The following is a 24,714-nucleotide window of genomic DNA, read 5'->3' on the forward strand; positions in this document are numbered from 1 at the left end:
GCAAGCTCCTATCATCTGGAATTCAACTACTAGAGGAAGAGCTGCCCCAGGTCTCCCACTGCTGCCAAGAGGCAGGTCTGTCTGTGCCAGCCTTGGGGTGCTCCCGCGTACCTGAATCCTTAACTGTATACTCCCCTCCCCCACCACCGCCTCTGGAGTCGACCCTGCTCCCAGGAGTGGACTGGCCTACAGGGAACCCTGGAGATTCCCTGTGGCCTCTTTTGTGTGGGTAACCTGGGTTTCCACTTCTCTCACCCTCCCTCAGTCCCCTCCCCCACCTTCCTTCCATCTCCCCTTATCTCCAGCATCCCTTTGAAGCAAAGAATGTGTTGTACAACTTTCAGTATTCGCTGCATTATTCATAAGGCACTGACCTCAGGGCACAGGTGACGAATGTTTGCAAATGGCAGCAGGCATAGAACTCCTGGAAGCTGTGTGAGCTTCCAGGTGGCGCAGAGGTTCACATCAAATTAAGGGTTTGCAGGAAAATGTCTTCTTCAAACTTGTGCCACCCCTCACTTCCCCAACAAGCACATCTGGGGATCTGAGCCCTTCTATGTGAAGAGAAACCATAAGTCCAATGTCTGTGGGACGCATTCATTAATGAGTCATTAAATGTTTAACTGGAGACCAGTCTCTAAGCGCAGGAACGGGACTCGAACCTGTGTTGCTCTGCGTTGTCTTGCTTCCAAGAGAAACACATTGCCGCTAAGCTATCCACCAAGCCCGCCTACAAAGCCACGTTTGCCTTTGTCTGCATCCACCCGGTTCTACTTCCTGCATGGTGGTTCTACTTCCTGCATGGTACAGGAGACCTGTGGGAAAGTGACCCCTGGGGTTCAAGACTACCTTCCAGAGACCCATACATTTCAAAGGAATACAAAAGTGGCGAGGGAGTCCTACGTACTGATCTCCGCCGCACAGGCATCGGTTCCACTGCGTGTAGATGTACACATCTCGCCACCACAGAGCGGCATCACGACACAGAATATCGTCAATGAATACCTTACAAATTTGACCAATTCAGGGGACACAGTCTTGCCATTACCGGGAAATGAGGAGGTCGAAGGGAAAGTGTTCCATAACCTTGCCACCTGAACAGAAAACGACTGTCCACCCCATGGTACCTAAACATAGGGGTGATCCATAGACCAGCCAAAGCGGAACTTGAGTGTCGATTTGGCGTACAGTGCTTCTTACACCTCCCCAGAAATGAAGGCCCTTTCCTGTAATAAGCTTTGTGAGCCAAGCAGAGAGCTTTGAATTTCGGCCATTTTGCCACTGGTAACCATTGAAAATGACGAGGAGATTAGCCATGTCGACTCAAACAGAATAGCATTCTTGCAGCCACATTCTGGATATTTGATACATTGAAGCTTGGCCAGAGCATTTTTGAGAATGCCCAAATAAACAGAGTTACACTAATCTATGCGACTGGCTACAAAAGCATCGAGGAGTTGATTTTTTTCAAGGAAAGCAAAGTACTCCAGAAATCTTTTAAGAATTCTCGATTAAAAAAAGCAACTACTTGTGAGTTTGCTTATTTGTGAGGCCATAGAAATGTCAGAATTCATACAGGTTGTGCTAGATTTTAGTTGGAGTGGGACAAGGGCCAATTGAAGAGGGCCAATAATGATTGCACCAAATCTGGTCGACATCAGTTGCGCTAGGAGAAACCACAAGCTCATCAATTGAAGGCCGAGCAGCCTTCTTCTGGCCGATTAGAACATCTGTTTTCTGGGCACTGAGCTGACAGCGATTTGTGTCCTATATAAGGGTGCAGAAGTAAGACTCTGACATGGGGGGGGGGGGCTCATGGTGGTTATTAGAAACTTTTATTCAATGGTAAAAAGGCAAAGAAAACCCTGACTCTCTCTAACTCTAAGAGGGGTTTCTCTGCTTCAACTGAAATAACTAGTGTCAGAATGTCCAAAGCAAAATTTGTTCCAATGTCCAATGTCAGAATCATAATTCCATCCCTCACACTCTAAGTTTAAACTAAAGTAAAAGTTTGGTCTTTCCAGCCCAAAGGGAGTCGTACCCTTAACCTGGACAAAAGCCTGTTCTGGAATCTTCCAACCTTGAAGAACTTGGGAATATCTCCCTTCCCCGGCCTTATTCAGGCTCCTTGTAAAGTTCAACAACTGTTGGGGGAAATCCCATCCCCTGGTTGGCCCTTTTCAGGCTTCTTATCTGTCTCTGGGTCCCTGACCCTGATTGGTAGACCTGGTTCCTTTTCACCAGGCACAATTGCACACTACACAAGGAGCTTGGATGCGTTTCCAAGCAGGAGTGGGTCCTTGATCCTGGTTGGCAGACCTAGTTTCCTCCCACCAGGCGTGTGGCGAAGAAAAGAACAAACTAGGTGCGCTCCCCAAGCTGTGTTAGGTCCCTGACACTGGTTGGCAGACCTGGCTTCCTCCCACCAGGCACTGTGACTGGGTGCACTCCCCAAGCTGTGTTGGGTACCTGACACTGGTTGGCAGACCTGGTTTCCTCCCACCAGGCACTGTGACTAGGTGCACTCTCCAAGCTGTGTTGGGTCCCTGACACTGGTTGGCAGACCTGGTTTCCTCTCGCCAGGTACTGCTAACAAAAAGAACAGTCTGGATGCTCTTCCAGGCTGTTGTGGGTCCCTGACCCTGGTTGGCAGACGTGATTTCCTCCCACCAGGAACTGAGACGAAAAAGGATGCTCTCCCAAGCTGTGGTGGCACATACAGTCTTGGTTTACTCGCCCGCCAAGTAATGCATGTATTGTCTATCAGATTCACAGTTCTCTTTATTTGGGTGCGGGCCCCAGAATTGCACTTCCAACTTTAGTTTCCCTCTTTTTAGGCTCGATTCACTCTCCTACCAAGCCTTAGTACAAGCTCATGTCCAGTCAACCATTTCTCCCATGGTTGCAGGGGCCCAAGCCCTCCTTTTCCAGCATTTCAGCATGTGCCACCACCCCCTGAGGCTTTCAGAGCCTCTCTGGTGGCTCGCATACCTCACTGGGCAGTCTGCGCTTCCTCCTGAGCAGCTGGGCTCTGTAATGGAGCTACTGTGGCATTCGGGCGACTTGCTCATTTCTGCTGTGGCTCCGCATTCTTCTCGGCATTCCCAGCAGCGTGGTTCCCTCCCTTCCCACATCCTTGATCAGCCTCGGACTCTCTGCTCTCAGTGTAACGATCAGCTTCTGCCTCTACGTCTGGTCATTCCTGGTCTGTACTTGCTCTCACTGATCCTCCAATAAGCTCTTGTGAATCGCTAGAATGCACAAAGTGGATCTGGCAAGTAGTCTGTACCGCTCCGCGCCTCCTCCTCGTCCCAGTACTGAGTGACGCATGATGTTGCAACTAACTAGAGATCTTCCTCATCTCAGTACTCTCTACTTTTGCTGGGCTACAAAAGTACATGGTATATAAGGGTAGGGGTGGTGAGGGAGAGGTGGTGTCAAGTTAGGGAAGGGTCTAGGGTCAGGCAATTGTAGGGGATACTGCGTTCTCCCAATATGGTCGCCTCTGGTCCCAAAGGGGGGATTCCCTCCCATGAAATCCACCTACTGAGTACGCCCCCAGTGGGACTATCGGGTAGCGGCCTCATCACCCTGGCCGCATGGGAAGGGGCTCCCTCATGGAAGCAGTGACGATACCCTGGGATTCCTCACACCATCCATTTCTTGACCTGTCCCATGTAATATTTGAAGTCTTCATGACTCCAGATGAAGGAATCTGGCCTCTGCTCAGATGCCTATCCATGAGGATAACCATGACAATGCAGTGGCGAGCAGTGAGTTTTCAGTGGGATTGCAGTGGCAGATGCAATAAACTACTCTTTAGGCAGAATATCCGATGCTCACCCGTGAGTCTCCTTTTAATGCAAGAAAGTAACAGCTGCCCGCGGGAAGTGGCTGGAGGTCTATCTGCAGGAGACTTCCAGGAGAGGCAGCACTGGCCTAAGAAGGACACTGTCTTCACAACAGCAGTGGAACCCCAAAAGGGAAGTAGCATAGTAGAGGATTGAAGGGCGAGCAGGCATGGGGCATAGGGGTCAGTTGGAAATATATCAAGTGGAGCCCACCCACACTTGAGTGTCCTCAGTGCCACACAGGTACCCCACGCATAGAATAAGGCATTATAGATGTTTAGGTTCCTGTTCAGGGATCTCATTTCACCATAATGCCAGGGGTAGCGGAAGTGACATCACACAACCCTTGACCCCTGATGACATCACAGGAAGTGATGTCATTTGACCCGACCCCGAAGTGATATCGCAGGAAGCGTTGGAACACAACCTTTCACCCGTTGACAAAACAGGAAATGGCATCACATAGTATTGTACACTATGAAAAATATGGTTACAATATCCCTATAATGTGATGTACATTTTATACAAGAATGGATCGCCATATGTATCGTTAAGATCAGTGCGTATAGGCCCATATTACCAAATTACTGTGAATGCAAGCAGACGTCCATGACCAAATGATAATGATGTGTTATTATACAGCACTTACCCGTAAGCGCTTTATATAGAAAAAATATACGCCCAATATCAAGAGGTTCAAGGGTGAGAGATGGTATACCCCTTTGCTGATGAGAACCAACCTTACCCTCCCCCTTCCTTTATAGGCTGTTGTAAACCATCTCCCCTCACATTTCCTCATTCAGACCATTATAATACTGGGATGAGGAAGAGGCGACTAAGAGTAGTGAACACTAACAGGTCATTTCACCATTCTAGTACTGAGATGAGGAGGAGGCATGAGGACTGATGTAAGGGTCAGGCATGTCCCAATGACTATAGTCAGGCAAGTGAAACTCAGTGTTCCGACCTGCAACCTGTTGCATGGTTGCAGGTGTGTAAAAAGAGTGAGAAGCAGCCGAGAGGAGAACCAGTGACCATTTTGTGGAACTTTGTGTTCAACTTGGGGAAGGAAACCGCAAGACCTTTTGTGGAACTGTATTGAACTTGGACAAGGGAACCCCGAGAATCTTTTGTTGGAACTGTCTTGAACTTGCGGGAGGTAGCCAAGAGTAAGCCTGGAAGCAGCTCAAAACTTTAATTTGAGCACTGTTACTTTGGTTGCTGACATCCCTATTCATTGTTTAGCTTTAGTTGTGGGGGCAAGTATAGGTCTTGGATACAGACAGACTTTTAAGTTGAACTTAATAACTCTGACTAGCCTTAGTTAATTTAGGTAGGGAAATCCCACCTTAGTATAGAACAAGTTAGTCCTTACACCATCCTGACCTATAAAGACTTTTTAGTTGAACTTTGACTACTCTGTTGTCTGTGTCTTGCTTCATGATGCCTTCAGAGAGTTAAAGGGTTAATTTTAGTAAGAAGTGTATTTGCTGCTTTTACAAAGTCTAAAACGCCTTTCTTTTTGCCTGGGTGGGGTGATCCCCCCCCACACCTCCTCCTCCTCAAGCCAGAGGTTTTGCCGGTGCCTGTCACATGTTCAGTCATGTCTAATAATGCTTTGTACCTTTCTGAGAAACATCACCCCTTCCCCCTCATTCTCTTGCTAGCCTCTCTGAGGCTTCTCTGTAATCGAAATGAAAGAACTGCTTTGAGTAATAGAATACTGTTAATGAAATATCAGTATGTTTTGTGAGATGAAATAAGTTTAGTATTTACTGACTTACCCCTTCTTTTAGAATAATTTATTTTCTTTTCCTTTCATTTTTTTTCTTTTCCTTAATTTAGATTGTTCTTTTGACTAGTCCCTTTTTTATTATTAATCTGAATGTTTATGCTCTAGGTTTTAAATGTAAAGAGATTTCCTTTATGTATTGTGTTTAAGATGTGTTAAAAGTCAAAATTTGTTTTTTTAATTTGTTTGGCTAAAACACAATAAATAAAAAAATGTAAAAGTCCAATAGTTCTTCCCATGCATATTCTGCAGGAACTTAAAGTAACAAACAATGTTGGTGTGCCACAGTTTCGCAGCATACAATTTCATTCATATAAATGGCTATACCGCTATTCTCTTGTTCCTGACAAGTTTGCACTGGGATTCCAAGATGGCGGCGGACAGAGCAGGATGGCTGGCAGGTCTTGTTACTCAGAAATCCTATGCTACCAAAGAGAAGTTCTGCAATACGCTTACCTGCTGGATAAGTATATACTGACAGGAGTGAGGTTCTGTGATATCATCATAGCATGTGTCAGAAGAAGGTTTTGATATGATCAGCTAGGAGAATGAAACACGACTGTTATGGCAGGGGGAAGTAGTTTGGCCTCTGTAACAAGTCTTGTGGAATACAGTTCCTCTTTTTCCTGAAATTCGTCCATCCCCACATTACCTGCACCATAAGTCCAGGGATGTGATGTACAGGCTCCTATACAGATGTATTCTGGCATAGAATAATGTTTTTGTCCTGATGATGGCCCTAAAAACCAACTACGTGAGCACGTGGGAGAAGGTACATTACGAGTAAAGGGCCAAAACACGTGTCGACCAGAACAAGACCTGCCTTTCTGGGGTCTTTGTTTGCCCCACAGATAAACAGAAGTAAATTAACAAGTTGATCTGTATTTGAAAACAGAATTAATCTACAGTTTGGACCAGAGCCACTGTGAAGTTAGGCTGTAGTACAGACTATCAGTCTATGTCCATTGTATTGTGTTGCAATGTATGAAGTCACTTTATACTAACCCCCAGTCACAGTATGGAATTCTTAATCTTTTTCTGAGTTGTCTTTGTTTGCTATAAGGATTTTTTAATATGTAGGAAATAAAATCAAACGTTGTTGTGATAGTATATGTTCTCTCTCCAGAATTGTGCTTATTGTGTTGTAAGCCTTGGTACAAGTGTATGGTATGTGCACAGTGTTGTGCTAAGTGTTAAAGGAGGGGTAACCAGTTTCCTGTTTCAGATTTTGTTGTTGTTTCTTCCCATTTTCGAAACTGGTCCCCCGTTACCAAAAAAGAGGGAAGTACCCAAAAAGATAGCCCAAGAGCCCCGCAAAGACATCGGTAGTTTATTCCATAACCCGGTGGCAGCAGCAGAAAAGGAACGTCCGCCATGTCTTGTGCGCTTAACCCCAGGGACATAGATCATTGGTGCCTCAGAAGAGAAGAGTATAATGGGAGAATGTAGCCTGCCAATACTCTGGCCCACCCTGACTAAAAGCCTGGTGAACAATATAAAGGGCTTTACATTCCACCCGTTTGGCGACAGGGACCGGGTGTAGATGTCGCAGCATGGGGCAAATGTGGGCCCATGGAGCAGCTCTCGCAGCTGAATTTTGTATGATCTGCAGTCGATGCAACAGATAGGCTGGTTGAGAGAGATACAAAGTCCAGAACTCTGCAGATAGATGAAGCAAGCACTGGTGCATGAAGGCGATCCGGTAGAAAATGTACTGAAAAGTTTAAGTTTAAAATATCCCTTTTGGCAAACCGCACTCACTTGGGCCTCCATGGATAAGGAAGCCAGCACTTTAATGCCCAGACTGGAGTCGGCAGAACCCCTAGTGAAGGGGGCCAAAGGTCCGGCATCCACAGGGCTGCCGCCCTAGGAGAACCGACCAAAAGGACCACGGTTTAATCGCCATTCAGGCGCAGACAGTTATTGCTCATCCATATATGGATTGCCTGTAACCAGCGCCGGCACTGTACAGCTGTTTCCTGATGGGACAGATGGAGGCGCATGATGATTTGTGTATCGTCAGCATATGAATAGCGCCGAAACCTAGAAGGTTGAATTAACAAGACCAGAGGCTAAATATAAACCTTACATAAGAAAGGGCAGAGTGCAGAACCTTGCGCGACATCACAGGAAATAGAAGAAGAGGGGGATGAAAACGGGGGTAAAGAAAGAGACTGAATGCAATCTGAAAAGAGTGAAACCAAGCCAGGACCGTGCCGGAAATGCCTGCAGAGGATACCCTCCTTGACCGCCTTCACTCCCTTGGAATCAGTGGCACTGCTCTCAAGTGGATTGCCTCCTTCCTCAGCAACAGGAAACAAATAACCTTGCTCTGATCTCCCCTTTTGTGTCCACTGCTCGCTCGGTGAACACTGGAGTACCCCAAGGCGCATGCCTATCTGCTCTCCTGTTCAACCTCTCTCTGACCACTCGACCAGAAATCATCCGCACGCGCAACCTCTCCTGTTAGAACTATGCTGACAATACCCAAATTATCCTAAAAATCCCCAAGACAAGCACCAACCCTCGCCCCGACCTCGAAACTTGTCTCTGCAAGATAGACCAATAGATGACTAGCGGGAGGATAGCTCAGTGGCAACGCCTTGGAAGCAAGACGACACAAAACTACACAGGTTCGATCCCCCGGGTCTGTGCTTAGAAACCTCTGGGTATTTAAGTGCATTATAAATATGCAACTAAGACAAAAACATGTTTTTTTTTAATCTGTAACAGCGCCTCGATGCCCCCGGGCTGTGTGAGCGCTTTAAAAATGCAAATAAATAAAAACATTTAAAAATGACAAAAAAACACCTCCTTTTGAACCCTGATAAAACTGAAACATGGTGTGCGGCAATACTGACCTTCTCCCACATCCGCTCCCATGGCCTCCCTCCCTCGGCCGACTCTCCCCCCAACCTCTGATATAGTCAAAACCTAGGCTGCACTATGGACTCAGACCTAACCCTCTCCCGTCAGATCAACAACGTGTCAAAATGCTGTCACTACCACCTCAGACTTCTCAGACGCATCTTTCCCTACCTCTCCTACCTGAACAGACTTGTCGCAGTTATGTCTATTGTGATGTCGAGACTGGACTATGCCATCTCCCTATACCTGGGAGCACCGGCATACCAACTCAACAAACGTCAAAGAGCCCAAAACGCTGCCGCAAAACTGCTCCTCGCCCTGGGTCAAAGAGACCACATCTCACCCGCTCTCCAAACACTCCACTGGCTCCCAGTCGGACGAAGGGCCACCTTCAAGACCTTATGCATCACTCACCGAGCAGTGCACAAGACCGGCCCAACGTACCTACACGAGAAGATAAAACCCTACCTCCCATCTCACATCCTAAGATCAATCACTGCCCTCTTTCTAGTGATTCCTACCTCTAATTCTGCCAGGATTGGAGGAACCGCCTTCTCAACCTTGGCCCTAACTCTGTGGAACTCACTCCCCCCACATTTTCGACACACCCAAGACTATGTGACCTTCCGCAAAGCTCTAAAAACGTGGCTTTTCCATAACGCCGACTATGACCATCTGAGGCGACTAAGACCTGCAACCCGATGTCACTCCCCTACCTCTCTCTATCTGCTCCATCCCCACCTTTTCCTCCTTCTGTGCTTCCTTGAAATCTCTCCTTCTCCATTCCCCACCCTGACACCTCTATACTCTCCTCTCACCTCTCTCTCTCCTCGCTCACATCTTCCCTACTCACCTCTCCCTTCCCGCTACTTTTCCTCTTACCCTTACCTCCCCCTCCTCGCATCTTCACCCTAATGCCCATTCTGTCTCTCCTTTCCCTTCCTCACCCCCTCCTCCTCTTGTTTACCTTCACAGGTTAATTGCTCCACTCACTGTTTTATTGGTTTGATTCATGTCTTGTAAATTGCTTGTACTGTTATAATCTTCTATGTATCTTGTTGTTATAATGTAAAGCGCTTTGGAGTAAAGCGCTATATAAACACAATAAATACAAATAAAAATACTAGGATTACTCTCTACTCTACACCAACACACAATTAGAGTGCAGCTACAGCCCTCGATCAATTTCGGCCTAGCTGCTCACATACGAACATTACTCCATGAACAACACATCATTCTAATAAAACGCAGCTATATCCCATGACAACCGCCCTATCTGCACACATAAGCGTCCTACACAGGCTTAACGCAGCCAGAACCCAGTCTTGGTGTCCATCCTCCAGCCTGCACACATTCAACTGATATCAATACCACCACACCTAATGCTCGGATGCAGCTACCATCAGGCAATTGCATTGGCTGATCACATAAGTGGTGCCCCCAAGCGCCCTATGACCTCAACTGACCTGGACTATGGTCCCTGAGGGCGTTCAACCTACCAGCACTTTGAGGTCATACCAATGATATATAGAGCGCTATATAAATGCCAAATAACGTAACATAACATAAGCAATGCCCAGAGATGGGGGTGTGCATAAAACCGTGTTATGAGCTGGCCCACGAGTAGCTCCCAAGGGACCAGAGTGCCCTAGGCCGGGGGTGAAACAGCCACTTCCTGGTGGCATGGAGGCGTAGTGGCCTGGACATCTCTCTGCATGCGTTCTCCATGGAGCACTGTGTAGAGACTGGCAGAGCAAGATAAGCATACCGGCCCCTCTGTGATAAAGTGATGGCTGGCGTGGGGACACGCTTGATGGCGTGGCCCCACCTTCTCCGTCTTAGACTTCACGGGCAGGTATAGAAGATACAGAAATCTGTGAGAGGAACGTGTCCATTGGAAGCTCAACACGTGCAGCTTCAGACTCCAGCAGATTCCTCATGGCCCTGCCTTTACGCTGTGCATTTCATAACCTTCACCCAGTGAGGTCACGCTGCTTTACTTGTCGGCCTCTGCGTAGTGGGGGCAACAGGGTGGAGGAAAAGGGGAACAAAGGATTCTACCCTTGCCTTCAGGGAGACCCTTCCGGCTGTGTGGCATAGAGTCTCACTGAAACCGCACCGCTGGCGCCTGTCGCCCTATTAAGATGAGGTATTTCCCAGTCTATACTGTAAGTAGGGCCAGCAGGGCACAGGCCCAGGCATGGCCAAGATGCTGTATGCAAAGGCATAGCTAAGGGTACTGGACAGGGCACAGTACCCACAGGCAACAACCAAGGGCCATGGTCTGGTACACATGGCTAACCAGTACACAGTACAGAGGGAGGCCATGCTATGTGGGTATGCAGGGTATGGGCAGTTGGCATGGTGCAGGGCAAACGCATGGCACAATGCCCACAAAGCATGACCATACCTATTATTATTATTATTTGATTTTTTTAAGCGCGACGGTCGCCCTTAGGCATCTTGGCACTAGAGGAGAAGCAAATATCAAGAGTATAGGGAGAGGCCCGCAAAAGCCAACCTAAAAGAGAAAGGTTATAACTGCTTTCCTGAAATCTAGATGACTGGCTAGTTTCTTTATAGAAAGCGGCAGCAACAGAGAAGGAGCAGCCCCCAATCCTAGCCCGATTGAAAGAAGGCACAACAAGCCTATCTGCCGACGCCGAGTGAAGCTGGCGGTTGGGGAGATAGCGAACCAACTTGGAACTCAGAAATTCTGGACCAACCTCGTAGATTGACCGATGGACGATACATAGAACTTTGAATTGAATACGCTGAAGCACTGTAAGCCAGCGAAGAGACCGCAGGACAGGAGAGATGTGTGCCCCATATGGGGAGCCGGTGGCTGTTCTAGCTGCCAGATTTTAGAAAAGGCTGTAGTCTAGTCACTGCATAAGACCTCTCGGTTGGGAAGGAATTACAATAATCCTGCTGAGATAATTTAAGGGCAGCCACAACCGGGGGGCGAAGATGTTCTGGGATAAGGGGCAATACTTTTTTTTTTAGAACTTTCAGTTGAAGGTGGCCAGTTTGGCATACTGTCTCAACCTGACTCTCCATAGACAGGGAAGCAGAGTGACTCCCAAGTTCTTAACCTTCGCGCTAGGAATGGGGAGGTTGCCCAGGGATGTAGGCCAGAAAGAAGATACCCAAAGTGACGGATTGGGTGGCACCCCACCACCAGCACCTCAGTCTTATCGCCGTTCAATTTGAGCCAGTTGAGGTTCATCCAATTCCCCACAGCAGTCAGGCACTCGTGCAGACACGACGCCATCTCAGCCTGATCTAGATCTAAGCGCATCAGGATCCGAGTGTTGTCCGCATGTGAGTAGCATCTGACGGCGAAGGAATGGATGAGACCAACTAAAGCCCAAATATAGATGTTAAAGAGTATCAGCGATAGACAGGAGCCCTGTGGCAGTCCACAGCTAAGACGATAGGGAGTAGATAGAAAAGGGGGCATGGAGAGAGTCTGGGCGCGATCCACCTGGAACGAGGTGAACCAGGCTACTACTTGACCAGATATACCCACCTGGGCAAGACGGGACAACAGGACGGGGTGGTCGACGGTATCGAAGGCCGCTGATAGATCGAGGAGAATCAGGGCCCCCACCCCACCTGAGTCCACTAGCCTGGCCATGCCGTCCTGACCGGAGACCAGAACACTCTCTGTGCCTCTGCCAGGTCTAAATCCGTCTTGGGCAGGGCTGAGAAGAGAGAAAGATTCAAGGTAGGAGGAGAGTAAAGTAGAGACCAAAGATTCCAATCGTTTCGGAAGAAAAGGAAGTAGGGAAATAGGACAGAAATTGGCAAGGACTGTAGGGTCCAGAATGGGCTTCTTTAACAAGGGGATCACTCTAGCCGCCTTCAGTTCTGGGGTGATAATCCCAGACTGACAGGAGTTGTAAATGGCTGCAGTGATTTCCCTTAGGAGAGCGGGGGAGATAGTTTTCATAATAGCTACCGGAATAGCGTCAGAAGGAGAGGAGGATTTGATCTTATAGATAGCTGCAAGGACTGTTTCTTCCGAGAAAGAAGGAAAAACAGACCAAGTAGGCAATCATGATAGAGATGGCTTTAAATTGGGTTCAGTGTTATTACTATCAGCCATAGGAGTGATTTTAGAAATGTGATGGCGGATATCGCTGATTTTGGTAATAAAGAAATGCGATAAATCATTGCACAGTTTTTGAGTGGGTCTGACACTGGAAGTGAGCTTGTCAGAAGAAGAGAGAGCCTTGGGTTTACACAAGGCAGTTTCAATTTTGTCAGAGATATGTACCGCCTTAGCTGTCTTAACCATAGCATGCTAATTGCTGCTTAAATACAGCCTTAAGCTGAGGATACTGATGTCTTCAAAGATGTAATTGCTGATGTCATATGTGATGTCATCCTTTGTTATGTTGCCTGTGGTGATGTGTGATGTCATCCTTTGTGATGTCTGTGGTGGCATGTGTGATGTCATCCTGTGTGATGTCTGTGGCGGCGTGTGTGATGTCATCCTTTGTGATTTTGTCTGTGGTGGCATGTGTGATGCCATTCTTTATGATGTCTGTGGTGGCGTGTGTGGTGTCATCCTGTATGATGTTGTCTGTGGTGGCGTGGGTCATGTCATCCTGTGTGATGCCTGTGGTGGCGTGTGTGATGCCATCCTTTTTTATCTTGTCTGTGGTGGCGTGTGTGATGCCATCCTTTGTGATGTCTGTGGTGGTGTGTGTGATGTGGTGGCATGTGTGATGCCATCCTTTGTGATGTCTGTGGTGGCGTGTGTGATCTTATCCTTTGTGATGTCTCTGATGGAGTGTGTGATGTCGGCGTGTGTGATGTCATCCTTTGTGATGTGATGTCTGTGGTGGCATGTGTGATGTCATCCTTTGTGATGTTGTCTGTGGTGGCATGTGTGATGTCATCCCGTGTGATGTTGTCTGTGGTGGCGTGGGTGATGTCATCCTGTGTGTTGTCTGTGGTGGTGTGTGTGATGTCATCCTTTGTGATCTTGTCTGTGGTGGCCTGTGTGATGCCATCCTTTGTGATGTCTGTGGTGGCGTGTGTGGTGTCATCCTGTATGATGTTGTCTGTGGTGGCGTGGGTCATGTCATCCTTTGTGATGTTGTTTGTGGTGGCATGTGTGATGTCATCCCGTGTGATGTTGTCTGTGGTGGCATGTGTGATGTCATCCTGTGTGATGTCTGTGGCGGCGTGTGTGATGTCATCCTTTGTGATTTTGTCTGTGGTGGCATGTGTGATGCCATTCTTTATGATGTCTGTGGTGGCGTGTGTGGTGTCATCCTGTATGATGTTGTCTGTGGTGGCGTGGGTCATGTCATCCTGTGTGATGTCTGTGGTGGCGTGTGTGATGTCATCCTTTTTTATCTTGTCTGTGGTGGCGTGTGTGATGCCATCCTTTGTGATGTTTGTGGTGGCGGGTGTGATGTGGTGGCATGTGTGATACCATCCTTTGTGATGTCTGTGGTGGCGTGTGTGATCTTATCCTTTGTGATGTCTCTGGTGGAGTGTGTGATGTCGGCGTGTGTGATGTCATCCTTTGTGATGTGATGTCTGTGGTGGCATGTGTGATGTCATCCTTTGTGATGTTATCTGTGGTGGCATGTGTGATGTCATCCCGTGTGATGTTGTCTGTGGTGGCGTGGGTGATGTCATCCTGTGTGTTGTCTGTGGTGGTGTGTGTGATGTCATCCTTTGTGATCTTGTCTGTGGTGGCCTGTGTGATACCATCCTTTGTGATGTCTGTGGTGGCGTGTGTCGTGTTTTGGCATGTGTGCTGTTATCCTTTGTGATGTTTGTGGTGGAGTGTGTGATGTCTGCGTGTGTGATGTCATCCTTAGTGATGTGATCTTGTCTGCTTGGTATGTGTGATGTCATCCTTTGTGATGTTGTCTGTGGTGGCATGTGTGATATCATCCTGTGTGATATTGTCTGAGGTGGCGTGGTTGATGCCATCCTGTGTGATGTCTGTAGTGGCGTGTGTGATGTCATCCTTTGTGCTGGTGTCTGTGGTGGCGTGTGTGATGTCATCCTGTGTGATGTTGTCTGTGGTGGCGTGTGTGATGTCATGTCATCCTGTGTGATGTCTGTGGTGGCGTGTGTGATGTCATCTGTGTGATGGTGTCTGTGGTGGTGTGTGTGATGTCATCCTTTGTTATCTTGTCTGTGATGGCATGTGTGATGCCATCCTTTGTGATGTTGTCTGTGGTGGCATGTGTGATGCCATCCTTTGTGATCTTGTCTGTGATGGCATGTGTGATGCCATCCTTTGTGATGTTGTCTGTGGTGGCATGTGTGATGCCATCCTTTGTGATGTTGTCTGTGGTGGCGTGTGTGATGTCATCCTGTGTGATGTTGTCTGTGGTGGCACGTGTGATGTCATCCTGTGTGATGTCTGTTGTGGCATGCGTGATGTCATCCTTTGTGATGTTGTCTGTCGTGGCATGTGTGATGTCATCCTTTGTGATGTCTGTGGTGGCGTGTGTGATGTAATCCTGTGCAATCTTGTCTGTGGTGGCATGTGTGCTGTCATCCTTTGTGATGTCTAGGTGACGTGTGTGATGTCATCCCGTGTGATGTTGTCTGTGGTGGCGTGTGTGATGCCATCCTGTGTGATGTTGTCTGTCGTGGCATGTGTGATGTCATCCTGTGTGATGTCTGTGGTGGCATGTGTGCTGTCATCCTTTGTGATGTCTAGGTGACGTGTGTGATGTCATCCCGTGTGATTTCATCCTGTGTGATGTCTGTGGTGGCGTGTGTGATTTCTGTGGCAGTGCATGGAAGGGGTGCATTTTTATGAAATGCCTATCTGTCTCCTCTGGGTTGTGCAATGCTGCTTCTATAGATGCAAAACCTGCTAAACAATAGCCCGGGTTTGAACATAAATAGGGGAAAATACCCGTTCTGCCCTGGAAGCAATATAGATACACGCCAAAGACGGGCAATTAAAGTTATGCATAATTGATGCGGAAAAGGCAAATGCGGTCTAAATGCATGTACTTTATGTCGCTCTTTGCCATTCCATCCACCCAAGCAGAGGACCATGTGGCCTTTTGAAGCGCCTAAAAAACTCTATTTGTCACCAAGAGCTATAGTACTCTTAACCACGGTCCACAAGCGTCCTCTCCAACAAGACCAATCCCACCAGTGAAGCGCCAAGAAGCAATCTTCGTTCTTATTGTGCTGCCTTAAGAAAACTGTGGTCCCACATACATAACAGTCCCGGTGTGGTGAGAAATTCCAGCGTTGCCCATGAGGGTGTGGGTCAGGGATCACACGCGATGAGCCTGCTCCATTTTTAGGCTTTGCTTCCCACTGGAAGAGGAATTTCGACTGTAGGTGGGGGCTCTCTGGGGCAGGTGCCCCTGTTAACAGGTCAATATTTACCCAGCAGTGGAGGGCCTGGGGAGCCTGGGCCGAGGGAGGCCGCAAATGTCGCCCCAAAGACGGCCCTGTAGGGCTGCTCAAGACGGCCCTGTGTGGACACCCCCTCCCTGATCACACCCGACCCATTGGCTGCCCCTCCCCCGTAGACGCGAAATCCACCTCTTCGTCGGGACTCAGTGAGGAGGCCTCTGAGAGTAGCCCATAGGCGGTCCACTCACTCAGCACCCCACCCGCCATTCTTCAGTCCCGGCCCCTGCCTGACTCTGCACTTTCTGTGCCATTGGCCTCTCTGCTTGTCTCTGCACTTCCTCCTCTATGGAAGCCTTTGTACTGACAGTCTCTGTGGAGCTCCCTGACCGCCCCCTGACTTGATCACTCTCTACTGTATGTCTCTGAGACTGCTTGACTGTCTCCGCACTCCCTGAATTGGCCCTCTGCTTCTGTCTCTGCAGTGTCTGAGTTGCAGGCACGCTGCTGTCATTCTGTGGGGCTTCCCTGCATATCTCTGTATTGGAGTAACTGTATTGTATGTGTCTCTGGCTGTGGCACTGTTTCTGTCTTTGCAGTGTCTGTGTTGGAGTCACGCTGCTGCCAGTCTGTGGGGCTTCCCTGCAAAGCTCCGCACTCTCTGTATTGGAGTCACTGCAATTTATGTGTCTCTGGCTGTGGCCATTTGCTTCTGTCTCTGCAGTTACTGTGTTGGAGTCACGCCACGGTCAGTCTGTGGGGTTTCTCTGAATGTCACTGCACTCTCTGTATTGGAGTCTCTGCACTGAATGTGTCTCTGACTGTGGCCCTTTGCTTCTGTCTCTGCAGTGTGTGTGTCAGAGTCACGCCGCGGTCAGTCTGCGGGGTTTCCCTGCATGTCTCTGCACTCTGTGTGTTGGCGTCACTGCACTGTATATGTCTCTGACTGCGGCCCTCTGCTTCTGTCTCTGCAGTGTGTGTGTGTTGGAGTCACACCACTGTCAGTCTGTGGGGTTTCCCTGCATTTCTCTGTACTCTCTGTATTGGAATCACTGCATGTGTCTCTGGTTGTGGTCCTCTGCTTCTGTCTCCGCAGTGTGTGTGTTGGAGTAACGTTGCTGGCAGTCTGTGGGGTTTCCCGGAATGGCTCTGCACTCTCTGTATTGGGGTCACTGCACTGTATGTGTCTCTGGCTGTGGCCATCGCTTCTGCCTCTACAGTGACTGTGTTGGAGTTAAGCTGCTGTCAGCCTGTGGGGCTTCCCTGCACGGCTCTGCACTCTCTGTTTCTGAGTCACTGCACCGTATGTGTCCCTGTCTGTGCCCCTTTGCTTCTGTCTCAGCAATGTGTGTGTTGGAGTCACGTTGCTGTCAGTCTGTGGAGTTTCCCTGCATGTCTCTGCACTCTCTGTATTGGAGTCACTGCACTGTATGTGTCTGTGACCCTCTGCTTCTGTCTCTGCAGTGACTGTGTTGGAGTCACGCTGCTGTCAGCCTGTGGGGATTCCCTGCATGTCTCTACACTCTCTGTATTGGAGTCACTGCACTGTATATGTTTCTGGCTGTTGCCCTCTGCTTCGGTCTCTGCAGTGACTGTGTTGGTGTCACGCCGCGGTCAGTCCGTGGGGTTTCCCTGCATGTCTCTGCACTCTCTGTATTGGAATCACTGCACTGTATGCGTCTCTGGCTGTGGTCCTCTTCTGTCTCTGCAGTGTGTGTGTTCGAGCCACGCTGCTGTCAGTCTGTTGGGTTTCCCTGCATGTCTCTGTGCTCTCTGTATTGGAGTCACTGCACTGTATGTGTCTCTGGCTGTGGCTCTTTGCTTCTGTCTCTGCAGTGTCTGTGTTGGAGTCACGCCGCTGTCAGTCTGTGGGGTTTCCCTGCACGTCTCTGCACTCTCTGTATTGGAGTCCCTGCACTGTATGTGTCTCTGGGGATGACCTTCTGTTTCCGCCTCTACAGTGCCTGTGTTGGAGTCACGCCGCTGTCAGTCTGTGGGGTTTCCCTGCATATCTCTGCACTCTCTGTATTGGCCCTCTGTTTCCGTCTCTGCAGTGCCTGTGTGGAGTCACGCTGCTGTCAGTCTGTGGGATTTCCCTGCATGTCTCTGCACTCTCTGTAATGGAGTCACTGCACTGTATGCGTCTCTGGCTGTGGCCCTCTGCGTCTGTCTCTGCAGTGTCTCTGTTGGAGTCACGCTGCTGTCAGTCTGAGGGGCTTCCCTGCATATCCCTGCACTCTCTGTATTGGAGTCATTGTACTGTATGTGTCTCTGGCTGTGGCCCTCTGCTTCGGTCTCCACAGTGACTGTGTTGGAGTCACGCCACTGTCAGTCTGTGAGGCTTCCCTGCATATCTCTGCACTTTCTGTATTGTTGTCACTGCACTGTATGTGTCTCTGGCTGTGGCCCTGTTTCTGTCTCTGCAGTGTCTGTGTTGGAGTCACGCTGCTGTCAGTCTGTGGGGCTTCCCTGCATATCTCTGCACTCTCTGTATTGGAGTCACTGCACTGTATGTGTCTCTGGCTGTGGCCCTGTTTCTGTCTCTGCAGTGTCTGTGTTGGAGTCACGCTGCTGTCAGTCTGTTGGGTTTCCCTGCATGTCTCTGTACTCTCTGTATTGGAGTCAATGCACTGTATGTGTTGTGTCACTGGCTGTGGCCCTTTGCTTCTGTCTATGCAGTGTGTGTGTTGGAGTCACGCGCTGTCAGTCTGTGGGGCATCCTTGCATGTCTCTGTATTGGCATCACTGCACTGTACATGTCTCTGGCTGAGTACCTCTGCTTCTGTCTCTGCAGTGTCTGTGTTGGAGTCACGCAGCTGTCAGTCTGTGGGGCTTCCTTGCATGTCTCTGCACTCTCTGTATTGGAGTCACTGCACTGTATGTGTCTCTGGCTGTGGCCCTCTGCTTGTGTCTCTGCCGTGTCTGTGTTGGAGTCACGCAGCTGTCAGTCTGTGGGTCTTCTCTACATGTCTCTGAACTCTCTGTATTGGAGTCACTGCACTGTATGTGTCTCTGGCTGTGGCCCTGTTTCTGTCTCTGCAGTGTCTGTGTTGGAGTCACGCTGCTGTCAGTCTGCGGGGCTTCCCTGCATATCTTTGCACTCTCTGTTTCCGTCCCTGCAGTGCCTGTGTTGGAGTCATGCCGCTGTCAGCCTGTGGGGTTTCCCTGCATGTCTCTGCACTCTCTGTGTTGGAGTCACTGCACTGTATGTGTCTCTGGCTGTGGCCCTCTGCTTCTGTCTCTGCAGTGTCTGTGTTGGAGTCACGCTGCTGTCAGTCTGTGGGGCTTCCCTGCATATCTCTGCACTCTCTGTATTAGAGTAACTGCACTGTATGTGTCTATGGCTCTGGCCCTGTTTCTGTCTCTGCAGTGTTTGTGTTGGAGTCACGCTACTGTCAGTCTGTGGGTCTTCCCTGCATATCTCTGCACTCTTTGTATTGGAGTCACTGCACTGTATGTGTCTCTGGCTGTGGCCATCTGCTTCTGCACTGCAGTGTCTGTGTTGGAGTCACGCTACTGCCAGTCTCTGAGGCTTCCCTGCATATCCCTGCACTCTCTGTATTGGAGTCATTGCACTGTATGTATCTCTGGCTGTGGCCCTGTTTCTGTCTTTGCAGTGTCTGTGTTGGAGTCACGCTGCTGTCATCAGTCTGTGGGGCTTCCCTGCATATCTCTGCACTCTCTGTATTGGAGTCACTGCACTGTATGTGTCTCTGGCTGTGGCCCTGTTTCTGTCTTTGCATTGTCTGTGTTGGACTCACGCAGCTGTCAGTCTGTGGGTCTCCTCTACATGTCTCTGAACTCTCTGTATTGGAGTCACTGCACTGTTTGTGTCTCTGGCTGTGGCCCTGTTTCTACAGTGTCCGTGTTGGAGTCACGCTGCTGTCAGTCTGTGGGGCTCCCCTGCATATCTCTGCATTCTCTGTATTGGAGTCACTGCACTGTATGTGTCTCTGGCAGTGGCCCTCTGCTTCTGTTTCTGCAGTGTCTGTGTTGGAGTCACGCAGCTGTAATTCCGTGGGGCTTCCCTGCATATCTCTGTATTGGAGTCACTGCACTGTATGTCTCTCTGGCTGTGGCCCTGTTTCTGTCTTTGCAGTGTCTGTGTTGGACTCACGCTGCTGTCAGTCTGTGGGGCTTCCCTGCACATCTCTGCACTCTCTGTATTGGAGTCACTGCACTGTATGTGTCTCTGGCTTTGGCCCTCTGCTTCTGTCTCTGCAGTGTCTGTGTTGGAGTCACGCAGCTGACAGTCTATGGGTCTTCTCTACATGTCTCTGAACTCTCTGTATTGGAGTCACTGCACTGTTTGTGTCTCTGGCTGTGGCCCTGTTTCTACAGTGTCCGTGTTGGAGTCACGCTGCTGTCAGTCTGTGGGGCTCCCCTGCATATCTCTGCATTCTCTGTATTGGAGTCACTGCACTGTATGTGTCTCTGGCAGTGGCCCTCTGCTTCTGTTTCTGCAGTGTCTGTGTTGGAGTCACGCAGCTGTCAGTCTGTGGGGCTTCCCTGCATATCTCTGTATTGGAGTCACTGCACTGCATGTGTCTCTGGCTGTGGCCCTGTTTCTGTCTCTGCAGTGTCTGTTTTGGAGTCACGCTGCTGTCAGTCTGTGGGGCTTCCCTGCATATCTCTGTATTGGAGTCACTGCACTGTATGTGTCTTTGGCTGTGGCCCTGTTTCTGTCTCTGCAGTGTCTGTGTTAGAGTCACGCTGCAGTCAGTCTGTGGGGCTTCCCTGCACATCTCTGCACTCTCTGTATTGGAGTCACTGCACTGTATGTGTCTCTGGCTGTAACCCTCTGCTTCTGTCTCCACAGTGTCTGTGTTGGAGTCACGATGCTGTCAGTCTGTGGGGCTTCCCTGCATATCTCTGCCCTCTCTGTATTGGAGTCACTGAACCGTTTGTGTCTCTGGCTTTGGCGCTCTGCTTCTGTCTCTGCAGTGTCTGTGTTGGAGTCACGCAGCTGTCAGTCTATGGGTCTTCTCTACATGTCTCTGAACTCTCTGTATTGGAGTCACTGCACTGTTTGTGTCTCTGGCTGTGGCCCTGTTTCTACAGTGTCTGTGTTGGAGTCACGCTGCTGTCAGTCTGTGGGGCTCCCCTGCATATCTCTGCACTCTCTGTATTGGAGTCACTGCACTGTCAGTGTCTCTGGCAATGGCCCTCTGCTTCTGTTTCTGCAGGTTCTGTGTTGGAGACACGCAGCTGTCAGTCTGTGGGGCTTCCCTGCATATCTCTGTATTGGAGTCACTGCACTGTATGTGTCTCTGGCTGTGGCCCTGTTTCTGTCTCTGCAGTGTCTGTTTTGGAGTCACGCTTCTGTCAGTCTGTGGGGCTTCCCTGCATATCTCTGTATTGGAGTCACTGCACTGTATGTGTCTCTGGCTGTGGCCCTGTTTTTGTCTCTGCAGTGTCTGTGTTGGAGTCACGCTGCAGTCAGTCTGTGGGGCTTCCCTGCACATCTCTGCACTCTCTGTATTGGAGTCACTGCACTGTATGTGTCTCTGGCTGTAACCCTCTGCTTCTGTCTCCACAGTGTCTGTGTTGGAGGCACGATGCTGTCAGTCTGTGGGGCTTCCCTGCATATCTCTGCCCTCTCTGTATTGGAGTCACTGAACCGTTTGTGTCTCTGGCTGTGGCCCTGTTTCCACAGAGTCTGTGTTAGAGTCACGCTGCTGTCAGTCTGTGGGGCTCCCCTGCATATCTCTGCACTCTCTGTATTGGAGTCACTGCACTGTTAGTGTCTCTGGCAGTGGCCCTCTGCTTCTGTTTCTGCAGTGTCTGTGTTGGAGTCACGCAGCTGTCAGTCTGTGGGTCTTCTCTACATGTCTCTGAACTCTCTGTATTGGAGTCACTGCACTGTTTGTGTCTCTGGCTGTGGCCCTGTTTCCACAGTGTCTGTGTTAGAGTCACGCTGCTGTCAGTCTGTGGGGCTCCCCTGCATATCTCTGCACTCTCTGTATTGGAGTCACTGCACTGTTAGTGTCTCTGGCAGTGGCCCTCTGCTTCTGTTTCTGCAGTGTCTGTGTTGGAGTCACGCAGCTGTCAGTCTGTGGGGCTTCACTGCATATCTCTGTATTGGAGTCACTGCACTGTATGTGTCTCTGGATGTGGCCCTGTTTCTGTCTCTGCAGTGTCTGTGTTGGAGTCACGATGCTGTCAGTCTGTGGGGCTTCCCTGCATATCTCTGCCCTCTCTGTATTGGAGTCACTGAACCGTTTGTGTCTCTGGCTTTGGCCCTCTGCTTCTGTCTCTGCAGTGTCTGTGTTGGAGTCACGCAGCTGTCAGTCTGTGGGTCTTCTCTACATGTCTCTGAACTCTCTGTATTGGAGTCACTGCACTGTTTGTGTCTCTGGCTGTGGCCCTGTTTCTGTTTCCACAGTGTCTGTGTTGAAGTCATGCTGCTGTCAGTCTGTGGTGCTCCCCTGCATATCTCTGCACTCTCTGTATTGGAGTCACTGCACTGTCAGTGTCTCTGGCAGTGGCCCTCTGCTTCTGTTTCTGCAGTGTCTGTTTTGGAGTCACGCTGCTGTCAGTCTGTGGGGCTTCCCTGCACTCTCTGTACTGCAGTCACTGCACTGTATGTGTCTCAGGCTGTGACCCTGTTTCTGTCTCTGCAGTGTCTGTGTTGGAGTCACGCTGCTGTCAGTCTGTGGGGCTTCCCTGCATATCTCTGCACTCTCTGTATTGGAGTCATTGTACTGTATGTGTATCTGGCTGTGGCCCTCTGCTTCTGTCTCCCCAGTGACTGTGTTGGAGTCACACCACTGTCAGTCTGTGGGGCTCCCCTGCATATCTCTGCACTCTCTGTATTGGAGTCACTGCACTGTCAGTGTCTCTGGCAGTGGCCCTCTGCTTCTGTTTCTGCAGTGTCTGTTTTGGAGTCACGCTGCTGTCAGTCTGTGGGGCTTCCCTGCACTCTCTGTACTGCAGTCACTGCACTGTATGTGTCTCAGGCTGTGACCCTGTTTCTGTCTCTGCAGTGTCTGTGTTGGAGTCACGCTGCTGTCAGTCTGTGGGGCTTCCCTGCATATCTCTGCACTCTCTGTATTGGAGTCACTGCACTGTATGTGTCTCTGGCTGTGGCCCTGTTTCTGTCTCTGCAGTGTCGGTGTTGGAGTCACGCTGCAGTCAGTCTGTGGGGCTACCCTGCATATCTCTGCACTCTCTGTACTGGAGTTACTGCACTGTATGTGTCTCTGGCTGTGGCCCTCTGCTTCTGACTCTGCAGTGTCTGTGTTAGAGTCACGCCACTGCCAGTCTTGGGGGGATTTCCTGCATATCTCTGTACTCTCTGTATTGGAGTCACTGCACTGTATGTGTCTCGGGGTGTGACCCTGTTTCTGTCTCTGCAGTGTCTGTGTTGGAGACACGCTGCTGTCAGTCTGTGGGGCTTCCCTGCATATCTCTGCACTCTCTGTACTGGAGTCACTGCACTGTGTCTCTGGCTGTAGCCCTCTGCTTCTGTCTCCACAGTGACTGTGTTGGAGTCACGCCACTGTCAGTCTGTGGGGCTTCCCTGCATATCTCTGTACTCTCTGTATTGGAGTCACTGCACTGTCAGTGTCTCTGGCAGTGGCCCTCTGCTTCTGTTTCTGCAGTGTCTGTGTTGGAGTCACGCAGCTGTCAGTCTGTGGGGCTTCCCTGCATATCTCTGTATTGGAGTCACTGCACTGTATGTGTCTCTGGCTGTGGCCCTGTTTCTGTCTCTGCAGTGTCTGTTTTGGAGTCACGCTACTGTCAGTCTGTGGGGCTTCCCTGCATATCTCTGAACTCTCTGTATTGGAGTCACTGCACTGTATGTGTCTCTGGCTGTAGCCCTCTGCTTCTGTCTCCACAGTAACTGTGTTAGAGTCACGCCACTGTCAGTCTGTGGGGCTTCCCTGCATATGTCTGTACTCTCTGTATTGGAGTCACTGCACTGTATGTGTCTCTGGCTGTGGCCCTGTGTCTGTCTCTGCAGTGTCTGTGTTGGACTCACGCTGCTGTCAGTCTGTGGGGCTTCCCTGCATATCTCTGCACTCTCTGTATTGGAGTCACTGCACTGTATGTGTCTCTGGCTGTAACCCTCTGCTTCTGTCTCTGCAGTGTCTGTGTCTCTGGCTGTGGCCCTGTTTCTATCTTTGCAGTGTCTGTGTTGGAGTCACGATGCTGTCAGTCTGTGGGGCTTCCCTGCACATCTCCGCACTCTCTGTATTGGAGTCACTGCACTGTATGTGTCTCTGGCTGTAACCCTCTGCTTCTGTCTCCACAGTGTCTGTGTTGGAGTCACGATGCTGTCAGTCTGTGGGGCTTCCCTGCATATCTCTGCCCTCTCTGTATTGGAGTCACTGAACCGTTTGTTTCTCTGGCTTTGGCCCTCTGCTTCTGTCTCTGCAGTGTCTGTGTTGGAGTCACGCTGCTGTCAGTCTGTGGGGCTCCCCTGCATATCTCTGCACTCTCTGTATTGGAGTCACTGCACTGTCAGTGTCTCTGGCAGTGGCCCTCTGCTTCTGTTTCTGCAGTGTCTGTGTTGGAGTCACGCAGCTTTCAGTCTGTGGGGCTTCCCTGCATATCTCTGTATTGGAGTCACTGCACTGTATGTGTCTCTGGCTGTGGCCCTGTTTCTGTCTCTGCAGTGTCTGTTTTGGAGTCACGCTGCTGTCAGTCTGTGGGGCTTCCCTGCATATCTCTGTATTGGAGTCACTGCACTGTATGTGTCTCTGGCTCTGGCCCTGTTTCTTTCTCTGCAGTGTCTGTGTTGGAGTCACGCTGCAGTCAGTCTGTGGGGCTTCCCTGCATATCTCTGCACTCTCTGTACTGGAGTTACTGCACTGTATGTGTCTCTGGCTGTGGCCCTCT

Source organism: Ambystoma mexicanum, chromosome 13, assembly GCF_040938575.1.
Source record: "Ambystoma mexicanum isolate Mex_15411 chromosome 13, UKY_AmexF1_1, whole genome shotgun sequence".
NCBI classification, from domain to species: domain Eukaryota; kingdom Metazoa; phylum Chordata; class Amphibia; order Caudata; family Ambystomatidae; genus Ambystoma; species Ambystoma mexicanum.